Source organism: Heterocephalus glaber, unplaced genomic scaffold, assembly GCF_053883595.1.
Source record: "Heterocephalus glaber isolate CG9 unplaced genomic scaffold, H.glaber_assembly_v1.0 deba00001764, whole genome shotgun sequence".
Classification (NCBI taxonomy): domain Eukaryota; kingdom Metazoa; phylum Chordata; class Mammalia; order Rodentia; family Bathyergidae; genus Heterocephalus; species Heterocephalus glaber.
The window spans coordinates 9915088-9929837 of record NW_028258461.1 but is presented as its reverse complement, the minus strand read 5'-3'; the positions used below and the strand labels follow the sequence as shown (position 1 = coordinate 9929837).

The 14750-nt window shown below is 38.5% G+C and overlaps 1 pseudogene across 1 annotated transcript in view; it reads left to right on the top strand.

Moving 5' to 3' along the window:
* The window catches only part of LOC101698704 (transmembrane 9 superfamily member 2-like), a 73699-nt pseudogene that overhangs the window by 21562 nt on the left and 37387 nt on the right, over positions 1-14750 (top strand). The window contains exons 4-7 of the transcript XR_015447658.1: positions 4782-4861; positions 9834-9979; positions 10970-11089; positions 11296-11443. The product of XR_015447658.1 is annotated as a transmembrane 9 superfamily member 2-like (transcript). The remainder of the gene's footprint in view (positions 1-4781; positions 4862-9833; positions 9980-10969; positions 11090-11295; positions 11444-14750) is intronic.

The window sequence follows — 14750 nt, the reverse complement described above, 5'->3', positions numbered from 1 at the left end:
CAAGGATCAAGCAGGTACTGGCCACAGAACGGTTCAGAGGCAGAATAATACTTTTTAGCTTTAAAAGTTTTATTTTGCCTTGAGTTAAGCATCTTGGGAATGCACGTTAATGTTTTCAGAGAATGATACATGTTCTCAAGCAGGTATAAAATTTGGAGTTTGTAATGAATATGTTAAGGAGGGATGAGTTACATAGGTTAGCATTTGAGTGAAGGCTTTTATTTACTTTTATAACAAATATTTATTGAGTGCCTATTGAGTGCCTACTATGAATTTATTGAGTACTTATGAATTATAAATATTGAGGGCCAATGGTGAATTACTGAATGCCAGTCTAAGATGTTTTCCTTCACAGTAGTTTCATGTTAAAAACTTAGCTGTTTTTCTGTACCAGTCAAAGGCTTTTTGTTACATTCTGACATTAACTTTAGCTATAAATTTAATTTATATAAATAATAAATAAATATTAAATAATAATAAATATTAAATTTAATTTATTTTATTTGTGAGCTAGACTGGGATCCTACCCACATTTCTAGCACAGAGGATGCTTGTGTGTGTGTGCGTGTGCTTTAGGCAAATGCTCTACCACTGACCTGTGCCTCCAGCCCTACAGCACTATTTGCATTGGGAAATGCATTTCTTATTTCCAGACAGTGTGGATCAATACCTGTATTGAGAATTAGAAAATTTTGAGCTAGTCATGCCTGTAATTCCAGCTCTCAGGAGGCTGAGGCAGGAGGGTTACCGTGAGTTTGAGGCCAGCCTGAACTACACAGGGAGACCCTGTCTCAAAAAGCAAAAGAAAGAGAGAATAGAAAATTTGGGGTTGACTTGCCTAAAATTCATATTATGACCTTCAGGTTCATTGTCCCCTCTAGGCCTCAGTTTCCCTGTAATAAAATGAATCACCAGTTCTCAATTGTACCAGCTTGGTGTCTCTTTTAATAATAAACATTTTATAACTCTTCCTTTACATTACTATTCTGGAATGATACTAATAGTTCATAGATAATGAGGCCTATTCACGCACACATGCAGTAAACATCAATGTTACACACTACACTATAAAGGAAAAATAAAAATAACGTTTAATAAAATAATAATGCCCTTATGTATGTATTCCAGTCATTGTTAGATGCTTGTATCTGTGTGTATGATCACTGTAAACACGACAGTGGGCAGATAGGGATGTTGTACACTGGCGGCTCAAATACCACATCTTTCCAAGTGATTCTGTGATTTCCTGAAATGTCAATCAATTTTGGTAAAGTTGCAGGACAAATACAATTCCATTTTTTCTTTTTCTTTTTTTTTTTGGTACTGGGGATCGAACTTGGGACCTTACGCTTGCGAGGCAGGCGCCAGAACCACTGAGCTAAATCCCCAGCCCCTTACAATTCCATTTTTATTCAACTTACGTGACATTTGTTTTCCTGGTGAAAAAAATACAAATGCATATAGAGCTATTTAAAATACTTAAATGTTTACAATGGAGTTAGAATCTAGGGGTAGATAATCACGTTTTACCTACGTGAATGCTGGGTGGAGCATTTGAAAGAAGTGCAGAGCACAGTACACTTCTCAATTCTCCGTTGTGTGGGTCTCCCTGTGCACTGCAGGACAGCTGGTCTTCTACCATGTCACTAAATACCAGCAGCATCGCCACGTATTTTCATTATGCCCTCTAGGGGGTGCTGCTCCCCCTGCTGAGACCAACTGGACTAGAAGAAGCTCAAGTTGCCGATCAGCTTGAGTCTTTTGAGTCCATGCGTGGATTTTTATTGAAAGAGACCCTCATAGGCATGGGTTGGGAAGTCTTTGTTCCTAACTTTGCTGTTATGCCTGCATTATTTCCAACATTAAAGGCCTGTTTACTTCATAAGATTGCATGAGAAATGCTCTTATAAAAGAAATGCTCTTATAAAACTCTTGAGTTGTAAAGATCAGGAATAATTCATTAACTTTAAATGGATTTTAAAGTAGGTCTTACCACTCAGTTATCTTTTGGGATTTGTTATTTTGTTCTCAAATATGCCTTAGGATTTTGAAATAATTTATTTTTGTAGTGACGAGTAATATGTGTTATGGCCTGTTATTTCCAGCAGATGGCAATGTTCGGTGCAAAAATGACGGTTTAACAAATGCAGTTGTCTAGGCTCTGGGTCAGCCATTCATTCATTCAATTATTTATTTATTTATTTATTTGAATGATCCCAGGGCCTTTGCACTGAGCCACATCCCCTTTTAAAAATGACATCCCCCTGAATCCCCCTTTTAAACATTTTTTATTTGGAGAGAGTATCTCACTAAATTGCCCAAACTTGGGCTCAAACTTGGAATCTCCCTGCCTCAGCCTCCCAGAGTGCTGGGATTACAGATGTGTGCCACCACACCTGGCTTCTCTTTGAATTGAAAACCCAAACTTCATAGTGCATATTGACTTCATTGTCTCTCTTTCAAAAGATTGATATGAGGTAATTCAATTAAGGGAATGGATAAGCTGATGAAGAAAAGGTGCATATAGTTCAAATTTTTTGTTTGTTTTGGGGTTTTTTGGTACCAGGGATCGAACTCGGGACCTTGCACTTGCAAGACAGGTGCCGGAGCCACTGAGCTAAATCCCCGGCCCATATAGTTCAAATTTTGACCAACTAAGTCACATTTCACTACTGTAACAATATTTTAGTAGGTGGTTAAGATAAATCCTATATGAGATAAATATTTATCAATTCTAAAAATTGTGATTTTCTCATAGGCTTTCAAAAATAGTTCATTTTGAAACACTTTCAGACTTAGAGAAGAATGTCTAGAACAGTATAAAGAGATGTAGACTCTTTAACCAGATGCCCCATGTTATGGTTTAAATCTGAATGTCCTCCCAAAGCCTCACGTACCCATAGGTGTACTTTTGGGGAGGTGACTGGATCGTGGGGGTGGACGGATACTCAGCAGTGGATCAGTCCACTGATGCATTTATAGCTAAATGCGATGTTGGGAGGGGAAGCCTGGTTGGAGGAGGTGGGCCACTGGGGGCGTGGCCTGTTCTGTGTCCTTTATCATTAGTCTTTCTCTGAATCTTTTGAGAACTAGATGTTGTCCAGTTACACTTAAGTACTCCAAAGTGTATATTCCTCAAACAAGATCACTCTCCTACATAACTAACATACAACCCTTCGAAACAGGAATCGATACTGGCATAGTGCCATCCTAACTACATCCATCCATTCAGATTCTACCAGCTGGCCAACAATGCAACTCTTTCCCTTGTGCTTCATAACCCTACCCAGGATCACGTGTTGCATTTTGTGCTTGGTCTTCTGCAGTCAGGACTAATTCTTAGTCTTTCATATTCTTGCAAATTTTGGAAGGTATAGAGCTCACATTTTCTAGGGTGGCTGTCATCCTGGGACAGCCTGATTTTTTTTTTTTTTTGAGGTACTGGGGATTGAACTCGGGACCTTGCACTTGCCAGGCAGGCTGTGGCACCACTAAGCTAAATCCCTGGCCCCTGATTTTTTTTTATCATATTCAGGCCATGCATTCTTGGGAGGAATATCACAGAAGTGACACCTCACATCATGGGGAACGTGATGTCAACCTGTTCCATCACTAGTATTATTGGCCATGGTCATTTTCTTAGGGAAAATGGAATTTTGCTATGTGTATTTTTCATCTTTCTTTTCACTTAATGCTACTTCATAGACATATCATCATCTGTAGATGTACTTCATTCTTTTTTAGTGGTTATGGGTCTCCATAGTTTATTCTCATTCTGATGAAATATTTTTTTTGTTGTTGTTTTGAGAGCTTGTTTGGAGGTTCTAGCAGGGGAGCGCAGCTACTCGTATACCCTTGACCGAGGAAACAGTCCTCCTCTATTGGGGGTGGTCGTCCTCTTCGACCGAGTGTGCAGCTTTGGGAGGGACGCACATGGAGCGGTGAGGGAGGAAGGGGACCCCCGCCTAGCCAGCCAGATCAGCAGAATCAACCCTGGCAATCAGTGGGGTGACAGATGTCGCAGCCAGATCACCCTCACTTCCTGAGGTTGTTTTGAGATAGGGTATCCCTATGCAGTTCAGGCTGTCCTTGAACTCACTATGTAACCTAGGCTGGACTTGAACTCATGGCGATCCTCCTGCCTTAGCCTTCCAGGTTCTGGGATTACAGGCCTGCGCCACCACACCTGGCCACTGATGAGTATTTTTGGTTATTTCTAAATCTTTAAATTTACAATGCTACAGTGACTCTCATTATGCATATTTTTATGTGCCTTTGCAAGCATGATCTGAAGTTACAAGGAAGATGGCAATGCATCAGGACAGAAAGCCCAAAAGGTAATGAAGTGCCAAACGTGGTGTTTTGCACCTGTAATCCCAGCATTGGGAAGACTGAGGCAGAAGGTCTGCTGCGAGTTTGAGGCCAATCTGGGCTACATAATGAGTTCAAGGCCAGCCTGAACTGCATATAGAGGACCCTGTCTCAAATAAACAAACAAACAAAAATGGTAATGAACTATGAGATAAATTTGGGGATACAGAATAATAGCAAAAAGATGCTATTTTTGGTGGATAGCAACAAGCTAAAATTGTTTTCACCCTAGTCCCTTTTTGAAACAAGATAGAATATAGAAAAGTTTTAAGGTAGATCTTATGATTCCATAAAATTAGTGGTGAAGAGATGGAGAAGGCATATGTGTAATTATTTTTCTACATGTTTCCGGATTTAACCAGCAAAATCAGTTAAAGTGTGGGCCTATGATTTTATATTTTTTATTTTAGGAAAACAGAAATGTTAAGTGGTCTTCCAGATGGGATTATATGTTGGAGTCTATGCCTCACACTAACATTCAGTGGTTGAGGTAAGTACTTCATGAAATAAAGAGTAAGAAGCTTCAGCGTGGGAAATGTAAATAGCTTTTGTGGTACTGGGGGTTGAACCCAGAGCCTTGTCACTCTCTGTGTTACATCCCCAGGCCTTTTTTTATTTTTTATTTTGAGACAGGGTCTTGATAAGTCGATAACTTGCCTGGGCTGGGTTTGAATTTGTGATCCTCCTGCCTCAGCCTCCCAGAGTGCTGGGACTATACAGGCGTGTGCTATTGGAGCACTCTTAAACTTGTACTTTGAATTAAGGTATTTTGTCACCATACATAAGCTTCGATGACATTTTTTCTTCTCTGTGGCTAGCTTTCCATTTCTGTTCTCTCCCCCACTTCCCTACTTGCACAATGAAAAGAAAAAGAAAAAAGGAGAATGTGTTTTACGTGTATTAGTGTTTATACTGGAGGCAGAGAGAAACCTAGAGTGGGTGGAGATGCTGTGTCTGGGTGGGGCATAGGTGGGGCATCACCGAGGGAGTGGGCGCCTAGGCAAGCGGAAGGGAAGCACCTGCCTGGGGTTGGAAGGAGTTACCAGCTGGGGTAGAGGCAGAGTAGCGATGTCATGAAAAACTGATAAAAGGGCGAGAGAGAAGTGAGAGAACTCTTTATCAAGAGGGGCTTCACCTGGCAGGAAGACAGTAAAAGGAGGCCTCCCTTGGTTGCCGCTCCACACAACAGAAGCTTTTACTGTGGATGAACCCTGAGGCCCTCAGGCCCCTAAGCCAGTCTGGAGAGCTGATGCTTTAATGTACCACGACATAGCCCTAAAGAAAGAGCAGCTGAAGTGCGTCCTGCTGCACCCAGGCTCCTAGCATGATGTCATCTTGGGTCCCTGCCACTGAGGTCCTGCCAAGCAGCCGGGCTGCTGCCCACAGCAGCTACTTTAACCCAGTCCTGTGAACTAGGCAGGAGGCCCCGGCTACTCTTCCTGCGGCCTGCAAAACACCCGAACACCCCATCCAGAGGGACTCCCCAGAAAGAATGCTAAGTACTTAATGATAACTTAAGGTAATGCAGACTTATAAAACTCAGCTGCCCGGCAAATACACAAAAGAGAAAGAGAAGAGAACCAGACCTTATCAATATAGAAAACCACCAAACCACAAAGATGAACAAAAGAGGAAGAAAGGAAAAAAGGATATATAAAACAACTAAAAAATTAAAGATAAGAATATATGTTTATTTATAAATAATAACTTTTAATGTAAACAGATTAAATTATTCAGTTGAAAGATATAGATTGGCTGAAGAGATAAAATATTAGGGCCAACAATATATTCTCCATGCCTGGTGTGGTGGTGCACACCTGTAATCCCAGCACTCAGGAAGCTGAGGCAGGAGGATCTCCTCAAGTTTGAGGCCAGCCTAGGCTACATAGTGAGTTCAAGGGCTGCCTAGAATATACAGCAAGATCCTGTCTGAAAAAAAATACTCCCAAAAGGAACTCATTTCACCAATAAAGATATATAGAGACTTAATTAGAATGAAAGAAAGGAAAAATATTTACTATGCAAAGGGAAGCCAAAAGCAAGCAGGAACAATTCTACTTATGTCAGGTTAAGTGGTGGGGAACCTACGGCACATGTGCTGCAGCAGGCTGTTTGTTCTCATTGGGAGCTCTAAAAATTTCCGCATCAATGAAATAGACTTTAAATGAAAAACTAAAAATGGGTTAAAAAGTCACTGTATAATAATAAAGGGATCAATTCAACAAGAGAAAATACCAATTGTAAACATATGTGCACCCAATGCTGGAGCACCAAATTATATAAAACAACTACTATTACATCGAAAAGAGATTATGTCTAATACAATAAATGTTGGGGATTTTAACACTCAACTTTCATCAATGGACAGATCAGATCATCCAAGCAAAAAATAACAAATATCAAACTTAAAGTATATAATAAAGCAGGTCGGCTTTACAGAACATTTCCAACAGCTGTAGACTACACATTCTTCCCATCAGTACAGGAAACATTCTCTAGGATAGACTATGTTAGGCCACAATACAAATCTCAATAAATTAAAAAATTGAAATCACAGTATATATCTTCTTTGACTACAGTGCAATAAAACTAGAAATCAGCAAGAACTCTAGAAATTGTACAGCTACACAGAAATTAAATAATATTCTCCCTGATTACTAATAGATCGGTGAAAAATCAAAAGGAAAATTTGAACATTTTTGAACAAATGAAAATGAAAACACGTGTCAAAACCTATGGGATACAAAAAAAGCAGTATTAAGAGGAAACCTTGGGGCCAGGGATTTAGCTTAGTGGTTCCAGCGCTTACTTCACAAGCACAAGGACTGGAGTTCGATCCCCGGTACCAAAAAAAAAAAAAAAATACAAAAACAAAAAAAGAAGAAACCTTATAGCAATAAGTGCCTACATTAAAAAAAAAACAACAAGAAAACTTGGCATGGTGGTGTTAGCCTGTAATTTCAGGTATTAGCAAGGTTGACCCAGGAGAATGGAAAGTTTGAGGCCAGCCTGGGCAACGTAGCAAGACTTTGCTTTAAAGTTTTAAAAAAGTAAAAAGGGCTAGTGATACAGCTCAGTGAAGTGCATTGGCCTAGCATGCCTGAGATGCTGGATTCAATCCCCAATACTGAGAGATGGGAGAGAGAGAAAAGGAGGGAGGGAGGGGAAGGGAGGGAGGAGGAAAAAGGGAGAAGGGAAGGAGAGGAGAGAGATGGAGGGAGGGAGAGAGGGAGGGTTGAGAGCAGATGGTAGATGTAAGTGCTCCATCCCTTGCTTTATAAGGCCATTGCCTATCTCTGTGCTCTGCAACATCTTTGTCACACCCTCAGTGCACTGTGATGCTCTGCCTCAAACACTTTAGTGAAATAGCTGTTGTTTTTCCCTTGTTTGAGTTCTTTGTTGTGGAGGGAAGTAACTAGATACCTCTAGTCAGCCATCTTGCAAAATTCATTTAAATGGTTTCTCCAAAAGAGTTGTGTTTTTTGCTTTTTTTTGTTTTTTTGGTACCAGGGATTGAACTTGGGTCCTTACGCTTGTGAGGCAGGCAGCAGAACCACTGAGCTAAATCCCCAGCCCCCTCTAAAACAGTTGTGAAAGTGCAGGGCCTCACGATAGATTATGGGGGCTAATCTCTAGTACTATTAATGGTTGTTACAATGAATAGTTTCTGTCATAAGCTAATTTATAACATCTAACACATTTTATTTTCCATTTTTAATTTTTATCACTAACACAATTAGTTTCCCTGATTATAACCCATACTCAACATCACTTAAAATACAGGAACATTTGTACAGAGGTAAACAACCCCAGCATTTCTCTCTCTGTCTCTGTCTCTGTCTCTCTCTCTCTCTCTTCCTCCCTCTCTCTGTCTGTCTGTCTCTCTCTCTGCATATATTAGACCACTTAACAGATTTTAGACATTAGTCATTTGATTGGTATCTCACTAAAACAGTGTCAGATTTCTTATAAAATTTGTTATTTTTTGATGTATATGAGTTTGGTTGGGGATGGGATGGTAGAAGGCATTTGGTTTGATTTGGGGGATATTTTTAATTTTAAAAATAGAAAGTAAGAGTTGGTAGATAAATTGGTAGACAGCTTTAAAAATCCATTGGCTAAGCACTCAGTCAGCCATGTTAGTTCAGCTTGTGACTCCTGAACTTGACTTCTCAGTTTCATGCTGTAGAACTGTTTGTGATAATGATCTTATTCATTTCTCCTTGTTTCTTTTTGAGAATGGACTCTTAAAAATTCTAAAATAACCTTCAGAGTGTGTTGTTTCTATTACTTTAGTTGTAATACACAAATATTTTGTGATACAGCCTTAGGTTAATTTAATATATTGATTCAATCAGTCTTTGATGTAAGTTTAGCCTAAGAAAACTGACTGATGTACTGATAACTTGAATGTCTTTTTATGTACATGTATTTTCTCTTTAGTGTTCAGTGGAGGAATTTGAAATTTAACTTCTCTCTTTTGTTCTTTCTTAAATTTTCTGGTATTGTGAATTCCTTTGTTATTATTCCTATCTGGACTGGTGGCTCTGGTCATGATAAAGACTCTCATCTTAATGGAGACATCAATGAGATGAATTCTTCTGTAAGTAAAAATGCATATATTTGATTCAACAAATACTTGAATGCATATTCTTCCCAGTTTTCAGTGTTGCACAGAGTATAACACCTTGAATATATATAACACATTTGTGATGCCTACCAATTTTATTTATTTTACCAAATCAGAATGTGTTGAGCTGTATATATTTTTAAAATGTATTAGTAAATTTATTAGAGAATTATATATCAATTCTTGTTTGAACTCTCAAAATACCGTTATTAAATTTTTTCATTAATTTGAAGCATGAGATAAATGTACTAAACATTGCAAAACACTATCATTTAGGTTGTACTGTTTATACTGTTTTGACTCTTACAATCCTTTGTGTGTTGGTGAATTTAAAATTTTTATAAAATTGATTGAGTTCCTTATGTGAATTAAATGATTTTACTTTCTTCATCAAAAGCCAGCCAGTTGCTGGGTGTGATGGTACACAGCTGTAATCCCAGAATTCTGGGAGACTGAGGCAGGAGGATTGCATGTTCGAGCCCAGCGCAGGCAAATTAGTGACTTATCAAGACCCTGTCTCAAAATAAAAAATTTCAAAAAGGGCTGGAGATGGATCTCAATGCAAAGGCTCTGTGGTTCAACTCCAGTACCACCCCCTCCCCCCAAAAATCAGCCAGTCGTGTGCCTTGTGTAATTAGCACACTCTCTCAAATGCAAAAACTTGAAGTAAGAGAATGGCTCATTTATGGAGCAGGACATATATTCCAGAGACCTGCTGAATTCATATGAGTCATTCCTTTCCAGTTAGATTTCTGGAGAGGAAAATTTTGTTTCATGTAACTTTCAGAGCTCTTTCTACTTTCTATTTTAGTACCTTCTATGTTTATTAAAGAATTTCTCATGTGCAGCAAGATGCCCAGGAGTTTGGTTGGAAGCTGCTTCATGGGGAAATGTTCAGGCCCCTGAAGAGTGGAAAGTTGCTGTTGATCTTCTTGGGTCAAGGAACACAAGTTTTGATTATGACATATATTACTTTATGTGAGTACGTTGAAATATACTTTAAAATATGTGGAATGAACTGCTGACACATGTCAAACTTTAATTTGTTTGTACAAAAAGACTTTGAAAATTATACTGTAAAGTTTAAGGAAATTTGCTTTTCATCATACTTACATTTTTATCTTCTCAAATTAAGGCTATGAGTCTAGGAGTATGTTCCCATATCAAGGATCTTTTGTAGCTTCTTCAGTTCTGAGGAATCTATTGTAAACTCCAATGCACATATTCCTTGCTTTGCAAAATAGATGGATTCTTGAAAATCAGTACGTATTTTGAGTAGGCTAAAGAAGATCATGATACCAAGGCTAACATTTTGAAATGTAATGGCAAGCTTAAGTGCTGGTCATTAAGCGTAAAAATGGAATGACAGCTTTAGTAGCCTCATGGTGGCTGATGAACCCTAGCTTCTTCATGTATAAACTAAAAATGGAGCCTGTCAGTTTTTGATATCCAGAGTAGTGATTTTTGTAAACAAAGCTGCTGTAAAAAGTGGTTTATTGAGTATTTCAGATGTCAGCAGCAGTTTCAGAATTCAACCTTTAAGGCTATTTTGTCCTGAAACCAAATTTCACTTTGATTTATTTTTTATTCCTCTCTTTGAATATAGAGAAACAGAGGGAAATTTCCGGGACAAAAACAATGTGCTGTTTTGTGAACAACTGCATACTGGAGTAGGGAAGGGGGAGATATTTTGTTTGACTTAGTGAAATTAAAATTAAAGACTAATTCAACTTAAAAACATACTTCTGTTTGCCTTAAATTGAAAATCAGACCTTTACAGTGGAGACAAATTGTCAAAGAAGTAGCTGAGTAAGACTTGTTTACATTGTCATTGAAGCTCTCCCATTAGAAAATTTGTGTGCTGTTTTATATAACATGTCTTAATGAGGTTGTGCTTAATTTCTCAGAGTTCTGTGCACTCTAGAGACTCTTTGTCACTGGTTTCCCATTTCTTTTTTCTGCCTTTAGTTCTGGCCTGCCTTGGTTTTCTATCTCCTGCCAATCGAGGTGCTTTAATGACCTGTGCTGCTATGTTATGGTTCCTTCTGGGAATGCCTGCCAGATACACATCTGCTAAAATGTATAACAGTAAGCATTAGTACTATTATTGTTCCAGTAAGTTGGTGTGTTAAATGTAGAAATTAAAAGGTTGTGAAGTAAAAAAAAAAAAGAAAAATGTATGGAGAATGTTATCCAACCTATCAAAATGTAATTTGACTTGGTTACTGTAAAGCGTTTGTAAAGTAAGCTAAATCAAGTTGCTACAATAACTATTCTGTTTTTTACTTCCTCAGCACTTAAAGGCATAAAATGGAAGACACACAGTTTTTGCTGACTGCACTATTATGTCCTGGGTTAGTAGCTCACGTTCTCTTCTCTCTATGCAATTGTACTCTTCCTTCATCTTCATCTTGGAAAGAAACCATTGCATGCTCTAATGAATAGGAAGGAGATGATGACCAAGGTATGTTCTGTAGCTGCAGTATCCTCTTACTGTCATGCCTGCATTCTTTTCCTTTTGTGTATTTTAACCTCTAGTAAACAGAGATGGCGATGATGCTGTGATATGCAGTACTCAGTTCTGATTATTGGTTTTGATTTCATGAATACTCATTGCAGTTATACATCTTGCATTATATATCATGGTAGAGTGGCAATTTAGGTGCCACATTTTGTCACTCTCCTTGTTGCTATCTTCCGTGATTATTTGTTCCTGTCTGCCCTTGTTACTGCACATTGACAGTCATAGCCAATGAGGAAGTGGGGTCAGTTCTGTGCAGTGGCTGTGACAGTAGCTCATCCAGTCCCATGATTATACAGATGTAGAATTTGTGGTCAAACCAAGGAGCAACTTGTTCAAGGTCACACATGAAGTCAGGGGCAAGGCCAGACTATGTATAACCAAGTGTCCCCTGCTCTGGACTCCATCTGGTCCTCGTCCCAAAATACTTCCTGATAAAGTGCTGAATTGCTTAGGATGTTACCTGCAAATTCCTAGTTTTTGTCTTAGACAGCTTGGACTGCCATAACAAAATGTCAGTAACTGGGTGGCTTAAACAGCAAAAATTTATTTTTGCATATTTCTGGAGGCTGGGATATTTGATCAAGGTACTGGCATGGTTGTGTTCTGGTGAGAGGTCTCTTCCTTTCTTGGCTTGCAAATGGCTGCCCTGTCCCTGAGTTGTCACAAGGAGAAAGAGGGAGGGACAGGGAGAGAGAGACAGAGAGACAGAGAGAGACAGAGAGAGAGACAGAGAAAAAGAGAAAGATGGGGAAAGAAAGAGACACAGACTGAGAGGGGCAGAGAGAGATGGAGAGAAACCCCAATCCCATGGGAGCTCCACCCTGATAGCCGCTTCTAAACCTAATGACTACCAAAGGGCCCACCTTTAAATTTCCCTTTAAATTTCAGGGGTAGTGCTTTAACATACAATTTCTGGCAAGAACACAATTCAGTCTGTAGTATATTTCATGCATTATTAGCATGGAAATTATTCTGCTCTTGATGAGTTCTGAAGGACAGTCATTATTTTGTTGCCCTTTTAAGAAAATAGTAATAGGGGCTGGGGATTTAGCTCAGTGGTGCCATCGCCTGCCTCACAAGCGCAAGGTCCTGAGTTCGATCTCCGGTACCAAAAAAAAAAAAAAATAGAATGGATTATATCTTAATTATTACTTTGGTATGAATGTCTATTTGTAACAATATTGTCATATATTTAATGCTAGTTGTGTATCACAGTAGGGGAAGAGGTCCTATAATGAAAATATTATAGCCTGGGATCAATGATACAGACATTATATACTGATTAGTTGCAAAATGAAAGCAAATACTTTAGTAACGCTCTGTCGCGGACTATAATGCCATAAATGATGGAGTTCAGTGAAATATTCAGCAGACTGATAATCTTTTATTTGTATGTGGCTTATTTCCCCCTAAACTCCCAAGAAAAGATGAGAACATTGAAAGGACTGAACATTACAAGATTGCACATCAAATCTGTATACCTCAGAATTTTGACCAATTTAAAATGAGCATAATGTACCTGCCTTCCCTCACTTCCTTGAATAGAGCCCTCAACTTTTTCTGTGACTCTTTTTCAAAGGAACTAGAATAGGTGGTCTATCTGAGGTAAACGTTGTATTGTATTTGTGTAAGAAAGAGATGTCCTCCTCAATGATTCAGATATTTGTTGCTTCAAGTACAAGACTCACATGAATCTGAAACCAAATGTATTTGAAAATAAAGTGGCCACTTTGCAAAAGTCATTTGTACTGAATTCTAACACAAAAAATATCATATGCAAGAACCAGTCAATAAACCATCTACTGTTCTGCATTATTTAGTTGCTCGATCATCGCCCTTACTAGGAGGCTTTTGGTTTTGTTTTGCTTTTTACTATATTTAAGGCACTATGCTAGGCATTGTGTAATAAATACATATAAAATATCCCTGAAACCTTGCCTTCAAATAATTTATAGTTTAGTGGGTTGTCAGAGCAGGTGGAAGGCATGATAAGACATGTAAAGTAGTAACAATTCTGTATGGTAGGAAGTACTAGGAGTGATGGTAGAAATTAATATGGGCTTCAGAGGAGGAGTAAAATGTATTTTCCAGTTTGGGGCACATGGGAAAGCTTTGATAAAGGGATAAAACTTAGACTATGGCATGAAGGATATTAGAAATTGGCCACAAGTGTACTGGATTCTACTGGATTCTATTCCCTTCCATTTCTTTTACCATCTGTTTAATTAGGTATCAGTCTTCCCTTGCTGATCTGTTTTACCTGTCCACTGAGACCTTTATTTTTCTGCTTAGACATATACATGAATCTTCCCATTCTACTCCCCAGGCCTATCACTTAATGCTTTTTTTTTTGGTACCCAGGATCAAACTTGAGACCTTGCGCTTGCGAGGCAGGTGGCGGAACCACTGAGCTAAATCCCCGGCTCACTTACACTTTTTAAAATGTTTTGTGAATTTACCATTTTGTGAATTTACCAATGTGTTGTTTTCAGAGTGAGTAAAAATGCTTTCTTGGAAAGACAAGAAAGTTTTGTGAGTTAAAAGATGGTTATATATTATATTTCTGTGATAATATTACAATGATCACATAATGCAGAAAAGCATACACAGACATGGATTTTTAAATATATATTAATGTAAAAATTATGAACTATAAAGTTCATTCTTTCTGCTGTACAGTGTTTTGAGTCTTGACACATGCCTAGTCATATTACCACCACCACACTCAAGTTGCAGAAAAGTTCCATGCCTCTAAAATTCCCTCATGCTAAGGCTACATGGTCAACTCCTTCCTCTCCTCCAAACCCTGGTAGCATTTGATCTGTCATTGACCCCTATAGTTTTGCCTTTTCCAGAATGTCATATAAATAAGTCACGCAGTAAATCATATAGGGCTCATTTTTAATGAATTATATTGGTACATTTAAGGTGTACAATATAATGACATTCATCATTGGAAATTTGCGCCTTTACGTAATCTCTCTTGGTTCTTATTTTTCACACATCCCCTGCCCTCCCTTCAACCCCTCCATCCCTCCCTATTTACAAAGACTTTGTTTCCATTTTTTCATTTTCTCATATTAATTCCATTCCCTTCTTTCTTTTCCCTTACCCTTCCCATTTCCCCTTCCCCTTTGCCCCTTTTCTTCCTATTTCACATTATCTATTATACCTTTTAGTTCTTATTTACACTTTCAGTTTCTCACACTAGAGAAGCTATTCCAT